The sequence below is a fragment of the Rhinoraja longicauda genome, unplaced genomic scaffold (assembly GCF_053455715.1).
Source record: "Rhinoraja longicauda isolate Sanriku21f unplaced genomic scaffold, sRhiLon1.1 Scf000361, whole genome shotgun sequence".
NCBI classification, from domain to species: Eukaryota; Metazoa; Chordata; class Chondrichthyes; order Rajiformes; family Arhynchobatidae; genus Rhinoraja; species Rhinoraja longicauda.
The window spans coordinates 77,136-84,924 of NW_027601579.1; positions in this window are offsets into that span (position 1 = coordinate 77,136).

Here is a 7,789-nt window from a genome sequence, read left to right on the forward strand (position 1 = left end):
ATGGACTCGGTGGGCCTGTTTCCGCGCTGTATATAATAAGCATAGAACTGGAGTGTGAACGGGTGATCGGTCGGCATGGACTCGGTGGGCTGAAGGGCCTGTTTTCGTGCTGTATCTCTTAACTGAACTAAAGTAAACTGAATGTTGCTATTGTACTTGCCTCAACTACTTCCTCCGGCAGCTAGTTCCACAAACCCACACGACCCCTCATCAACCTCTGTATGAATAGTCTCTTACTTCCACATTAGTAATGATCAGCTTAGAGCCCCACGCTGTTCCTCAGATACCTTCCCTAATTCATGTACCAGGCACCTTGTGGAACGTACCTACATGGCAGACCAGTAGCCGTTGATGCCAGTTAAGTTTAGTTTTCTAGTTTAGAGATACATCGTGGAAACAGGCCCTTCAGCCCACCGAGTCCGTGCCGACCAGCGATCGCCCGTTCACACACTAGTTCTGTGTTTAGTTTAGAGATACAGCATGGAAACAGGCCCATCGGCCCACTGAATCCGTGCCGACCACTGACCAAAGCTATCTTACACACTTTTTTACTGAAGCCTAATTAACCTACGACTTTGGAGTGTGGAATGAAACCGGAGATCCCGGAGAAAACCCACGCAGGTCACAGGGAGACCGTGCAAACTCCGTACAGACAGCACCTGTACTCAGGATCGAAGTCGGGTCTTGGCGCTGTGAGGCAGCAACTCTCCCGTTGCGCCACTGTGCGCCATCATGTTACTTAGCAAAGATTAGCGGGAAGTCTAACCATTGGGAAGCTTTATAAAGCCAACGGAAGGCAACTAGGTTGCTCGTAAGGTCATGTGATAGGAGCAGAATTAGGCCATTCGGCCCATTAAATCATGGCTGATCTGTCACTCCTAACTCCATTCTCTTGCCTTCTCCCCATAAACCCTGATATCCGTACTAATGTTTTTGTATGGCAGTATGGTAATTCAAATTTCATTGTACCTCAATTGGTACATGTGACAATAAACTGACCTTGAAACCTTGACTTGGCCTTCTGTGGCAAAGAATTCCAGATTTGCCACCCTCTGACTAAAGAAATTCCTCCTCATGGCCATAGTTTAAGAATAAGGGGTAGACCATTTAGAACGGAGATGAGGAAAAACATTTTCAGTCAGAGAGTTGTAAATCTGTGGAATTCTCTGCCTCAGAAGGCAGTGGAGGCCAATTCTCTGAATGCATTCAAGAGAGAGCAAAATAGAGCTCATAAGGATAGTGGAGTCAGGGGGTATGGGGAGAAGGCAGGAACGGGGTACTGATTGAGAATGATCAGCCATGATCACATTGAATGGTGGTGCTGGCTCGAGGGGCCGAATGGCCTACTCCTGCACCTATTGTCATTGTCTATTCATAAAAGAACGTCCTTTAATTCTGAGGCTATGACCTCTCCCACTGTTCGAAATATCCTCTCCACATCCACTCTCTCCAAGCCTTTCACTATTCAGTAAGTTTCAATGATGTTCCCCTCATTCTTCTAATCTCCAGTGAGTACAGGCCCAGTGCCGACAAACGCTCATCATATGCTAACCCACTCATTCCTGGGATCGTTCTTGTAAACCATCCTCTGGACCCTCTCCAGAGCCAGCACATCCTTCCTCAGATACGGGGCTCAATATCGTATCGTATCTCCAGTCGCTCTGCGGCCTAACATCATGGAGCTGGAGGCCTTGCTCGGGATTGACTTTGAGCCCCACCACGGGGCGGTGGACTTACCATCAGAGCCTGCGATCTCTTGCCTGGGATCGACGCTGCAACGGCCTGTGGATTTCAACATCGAGGAGCTCGTAGTCTCGGGTAGAGACTGATGTCGGGAAGCACCAAGCCGCAGAAGGTCAGGTCGCTCGGCATAGGTTGAGCTGAGATTCCCCCCCGATGCAGGAGCTTGATCGCCCCGATACGGAGGGCCCAAACGCCACCGGCTACAGGAGCCAAGATCGTCCCGTCAATGGAAGGCTCGAGGCCCCCGACCGCGGGAGAACAAACAAGGGAAGAGATTGAACTTTTGTTTTGCCTTCCATCACAGTGAGGAATGCGGAGGAGTCACTGTGGTGGATGTTCATGTTAAAATGTATTTTGTGTGTTCTCTTGCTTATTATTGGTATGACTGCATGGCAAATGAAATTCCTCGTAAACTAAACATATAACTAGTGTGTGAACGGGTGATCGATGATCAGCGTGGACTCAGTGGGCCGATGGGCCTGTTTCCGCACTGTATCTCTAGACTAAACTCAGAACCAGAGGGTGAAGGGGTGACCGTTGGTCGGCATGGACTTGGTGGGCCGAAGGGCCTGTTTTTGCGCTGTATCTTAACTGAACTAAATGTTGCTATTGTACTTGCCTCAACTACTTCCTCCGGCAGCTTGTTCCACAAACCCACACGACCCCTCATCAACCTCTGTATGAATAGCCTCTTACTACCACATTAGTAATGATCAGCTTAGAGCCCCACGCTGTTCCTCAGATACCTTCCCTAATGCATGTACCAGGCACCTTGTGGAACGTACCCACATGGCAGACCAGTAGCCGTTGATGTCAGTTGAGTTTAGTTTTCTAGTTTAGAGATACAGCGTGGAAACAGGCCCTTCGGCCCACAGAGTCCGTGCCAACCAGTGACCAACGCTTTCCTACACACACTTGGGACAAATTACCCGTACGTCTTGGGAGCGTGGCATGAAACCGCAGATCCCGGAGAAAACCCACGCAGGTCACAGGGAGAACGTATAAACTCCGTACAGACAGCACCTGTAGTCAGGATCAAAGTCGGGTCTCTGGCGTTGTGAGGCACCAACTCTACTGATGCGCCACTGTGCGCCATCATGTTACTTGGCAAAGATTAGCGGGAAGTCTAACCATTGGGAAGCTTTAAAAAGCCAACGGAAGGCAACTAGATTGCTCATATGTTCATAAGTGATAGGAACAGAATTAGGCCATTCGGCCCATTAAATTCCTGGGATCGTTCTTGTAACCGCCCAGGAGCGGTTGGAGGCGGTTGGAGCAGCGTCCGGGCGGTAGGTTTAAAAACCCAGCGCGGGGCTTGTTCACCCAGAGGCCCAGGAGCGGTTGGAGGCGGTTGAGTGAGTTAAGGGTTGAGTGAGTTAAGGGTTGAGTGAGTTAATAGACAATAGACAATAGACAATAGGTGCAGGAGTAGGCCATTCAGCCCTTCGAGCCAGCACCGCCATTCAATGCGATCATGGCTGATCACTCAATCAGTACCCCGTTCCTGCCTTCTCCCCATACCCCCTCACTCCGCTATCCTTAAGAGCTCTATCCAGCTCTCTCTTGAAAGCATCCAACGAACTGGCCTCCACTGCCTTCTGAGGCAGAGAATTCCACACCTTCACCACCCTCTGACTGAAAAAGTTCTTCCTCATCTCCGTTCTAAATGGCCTACCCCTTATTCTCAAACTGTGGCCCCTTGTTCTGGACTCCCCCAACATTGGGAACATGTTATCTGCCTCTAATGTGTCCAATCCCCTAATTATCTTATATGTTTCAATAAGATCCCCCCTCATCCTTATAAATTCCAGTGTATACAAGCCCAATCGCTCCAGCCTTTCAACATACGACAGTCCCTCCATTCCGGGAATTAACCTAGTGAACCTACGCTGCACGCCCTCCATAGCAAGAATATCCTTCCTCAAATTTGGAGACCAAAACTGCACACAGTACTCCAGGTGCGGTCTCACCAGGGCCCGGTACAACTGTAGAAGGACCTCTTTGCTCCTATACTCAACTCCTCTTGTTACGAAGGCCAACATTCCATTGGCTTTCTTCACTGCCTGCTGAACCTGCATGCTTCCTTTCATTGACTGATGCACTAGGACACCCAGATCTCGTTGAACTCCCCCTCCTCCTAACTTGACACCATTCAGATAATAATCTGCCTTTCTATTCTTACTTCCAAAGTGAATAACCTCACACTTATCTACATTAAACTGCATCTGCCATGTATCCGCCCACTCACACAACCTGTCCAAGTCACCCTGCAGCCTTATTGCATCTTCCTCACAATTCACACTACCCCCCAACTTAGTATCATCTGCAAATTTGCTAATGGTACTTTTAATCCCTTCGTCTAAGTCATTAATGTATATCGTAAATAGCTGGGGTCCCAGCACCGAACCTTGCGGTACCCCACTGGTCACTGCCTGCCATTCCGAAAGGGACCCATTTATCCCCACTCTTTGAGTTAAGGGTTCAGTGAGTTAAGGGTTCAGTGAGTTAAGGGTTCAGTGAGTTAAGGGTTCAGTGAGTTAAGGGTTCAGTGAGTTAAGGGTTCAGTGAGTTAAGGGTTCAGTGAGTTAAGGGTTCAGTGAGTTAAGGGTTCAGTGAGTTAAGGGTTCAGTGAGTTAAGGGTTCGGTGAGTTAAGGGTTCGGTGAGTTAAGGGTTCAGTGAGTTAAGGGTTCAGTGAGTTAAGGATTCAGTGCTTTTTAGTAAAGGTACAGTTTAAAGGATTAAGAGGGATTTGATTTAATTTGGGGGTAAGACATGTCAGGTGAGATCGGTCCCGTGGAATGCTCATCCTGCAACATGTGGGAGATCAGGGATATTGTTGGTGTCCCTGATGACTACGTGTGCAGGAAGTATGTCCAGCTGCAGCTCCTGGTAGATCGCATTGAACGGTTGGAGCTGCGGTTGGACTCATTCTGGAGCATCCACGATGCTGAGAAGGTCGTGGATAGCACGTACAGTGAGTTGGCCACACCGCAGGGAAAAGATAAGCGGACAGAAAGGAAACGGGTGGCCACTAGCCAGCGTAGCAGTAGGCAGGTAGTACAGGAGTCCCCTGCGGTCATCTCCCTCCTAAACAGATATGCCATTTTGGATACTGTTGGGGGAGATGACTCATCAGGGGAAGGCAGCAGCAGCCAAGTTCATGGCACCGTGAGGGTGACCAAGGCTGGGAGCTCAACATCCAGGGATATTCTATATTCAGGCGGGATAGACAGAAAGGAAAAGGAGGTGGGGTAGCGTTGCTGGTTAGAGAGGAGATTAAAGCAGTGGAAAGGAAGGACATTAGCTTGGAGGATGTGGAATCGATATGGTTAGAGTTGCGAAATACTAAGGGGCAGAAAACGATAGTGGGAGTTGTGTACATGCCACCTTACAGCAGTAGTGAGGTTGGGGATGGCATCAAACAGGAAATTAAAAATGCGTGCACTAAAGGTGCAGCAGTTATAATGGGTGACTTCAATCTACATATAGATTGGGTGAACCAAATTGGCAGGGGTGCTGAGGAAGAAGATGTAACTAGTAGAGTGGATAAGGGAGAACCAGTCGATGTGTTATACCTGGACTTTCAGAAGGCCTTCGACAAGGTCCCACATAAGAGATTGGGTTACAAACTTAAAGCACACGGTATTGGGGGTTCAGTGTTGAAGTGGATAGAGAATTGGTTGGCGGACAGGAAGCAAAGAGTAGGAATAAACGTGTCCTTTTCGGAATGGCAGGCAGTGACTAGTGGGGTACCGCAAGGTTCAGTGCTGGGACCCCAGTTATTTACAATATATATTAATGATTTGGACGAGGGAATTGAATGCAATATCTCTACGTTTGCGGATGACACGAAGCTGGGTGGCAGTGTTAGCTGCGAGGAGGATGCTAGGAGGCTGCAGGGTGACTTGGATAGATTAGGAGAGTGGGCAAATGCATGGCAGATGCAATATAATGTGGATAAATGTGAGGTTATCCACTTTGGCGGCAAGAACAGGAAAGCAGAGTATTACCTGAATGGTGTCCAATTAGGAAAAGGGGAGATGCAACGTGACCTGGGTGTCATGGTGCACCAGTCATTGAAAGCAAGCGTGCAGGTGCAGCAGGCAGTGAAGAAAGCCAATGGTATGTTGGCATTCATAGCAAGAGGATTTGAGTATAGGAGCAGGGAGGTTCTGCTGCAGTTGTACAGGGCCTTGGTGAGACCGCACCTGGAGTATTGTGTACAGTTTTGGTCTCCTAATCTGAGGAAAGACATTCTAGCCTTAGAGGGAGTACAGAGAAGGTTCACCAGAGTGATCCCTGGAATGGCAGGACTTTCATATGAAGAAAGACTGGATAGACTAGGCTTATACTCGCTGGAATTTAGAAGACTGAGGGGCGATCTTATTGAAACATATAAAATTCTTAAGGGGTTGGAGAGGCTAGATGCGGGAAGATTGTTCCCGATGTTGGGGAAGTCCAAAACTAGGGGTCACAGCTTAAGGATAAGGGGGAAGTCTTTTAGGACCGAGATGAGAAAACATTTCTTCACACAGAGAGTGGTGAGTCTGTGGAATTCTCTGCCACAGAAGGTAGTTGAGGCCAGTTCATTGGCTATATTTAAGAGGGAGTTAGATGTGGCCCTTGTGGCTAAAGGGATCAGGGGGTATGGAGAGAAGGCAGGTACAGGTTACTGAGCTGGATGATCAGCCATGATCATATTGAATGGCGGTGCAGGCTCGAAGGGCCGAATGGCCTACTCCTGCACCTATTTTCGATGTTTCTAAATCATGGCTGATCTGTCACTCCTAACCCCATTCTCCTGCCTTCTCCCCATAACCCCTGTCACCCGTACTAATTTTTTAGTATGGCTGTATGGTAATTTAAATTTCATTGTACCTCAATTGGTACATGTGACAATAAACTGACCTTGAAACCTTGACTTGGCCTCCACATCCTTCTGTGGCAAAGAATTCCACAGAATCGCCACCCTCTGACTAAAGAAATTCCTCCTCATGTCCTTCATAAAAGAACGTCCTTTAATTCTGAGTCTGTGACCTCTCCCACTATTCGAAATATCCTGTCCCATCCACTCTCTCCAAGCCTTTCACTATTCAGTAAGTTTCAATGATGTTCCCCATATTCTTCTCAACTCCAGCGAGCACAGGCCCAGTGCCGACAAACGCTCATCATATGCAAACCCACTCATTCCTGGGATCGTTCTTGTAAACCTCCTCTGGATCCTCTCCAGAGCCAGCACATCCTTCCTCAGATACGGGGCTCAAATGCCGGAGATGCAATTGTTTTCCAGATGGTATCTCTGGTCGCTCTGTGGCCTAACATCATGGAGCTGGAGGCCTTGCTCGGGACTGACTTTGAGCCCCACCATGGGGCCGAGGACTTTCCATCAGAGCCTGTGATCCTTTGCCTGGGATCGACGCTCTAACCACGGCCTGCAGACTTCAACATCGAGGAGCTCATAGCCTCGGGTAGAGACCGATGTCGGGAAGCTCCAAGCCGCAGAAGGTTGGACCAGCCCTCACCCAGGGTCAGATCGCCCGGCATGGGGGAGCTGAGATTCTAAAGACACTTACTCACTCCATCCCCCCTCAACTCCCCTTAAAACTTCCCCGATGCCGGGGGCGGACGAAGGTGGAGAGGAAAGGGGAGGGAGCCACTCACTGCGGCCCCGGGCGGCCATCGCGGTGCCCAGCAGCAGGAGATCTCTCCGCCCCCCCCTCATTGGCCGCCACTCCCGTCACTCGGGCTGGTCCTGCCGCCCTCCGAGTGGCAACCCTCCCCCAACTGCGCATGCAAGGATCCGGCGGCCATCTTGCGTAAGTATTAGATCAACGGGCCCCAACTACGCAGGCACGGACCCGTTGGGTTCCCATTGTGACGTCAAACATGGAGGTAGCCAATCAGGATGTGCCGGACCCCACGTGGGGGGAGGTGGTAGAGCCAATCAAATTTCTGAAAGTTTAAAAAGTGATCTTTTAAAGTTTAAAAGGTGGATAACTTTTAAAATATAGCAACCATTTGAACCGCAGGCCAATGGTGAGTAAG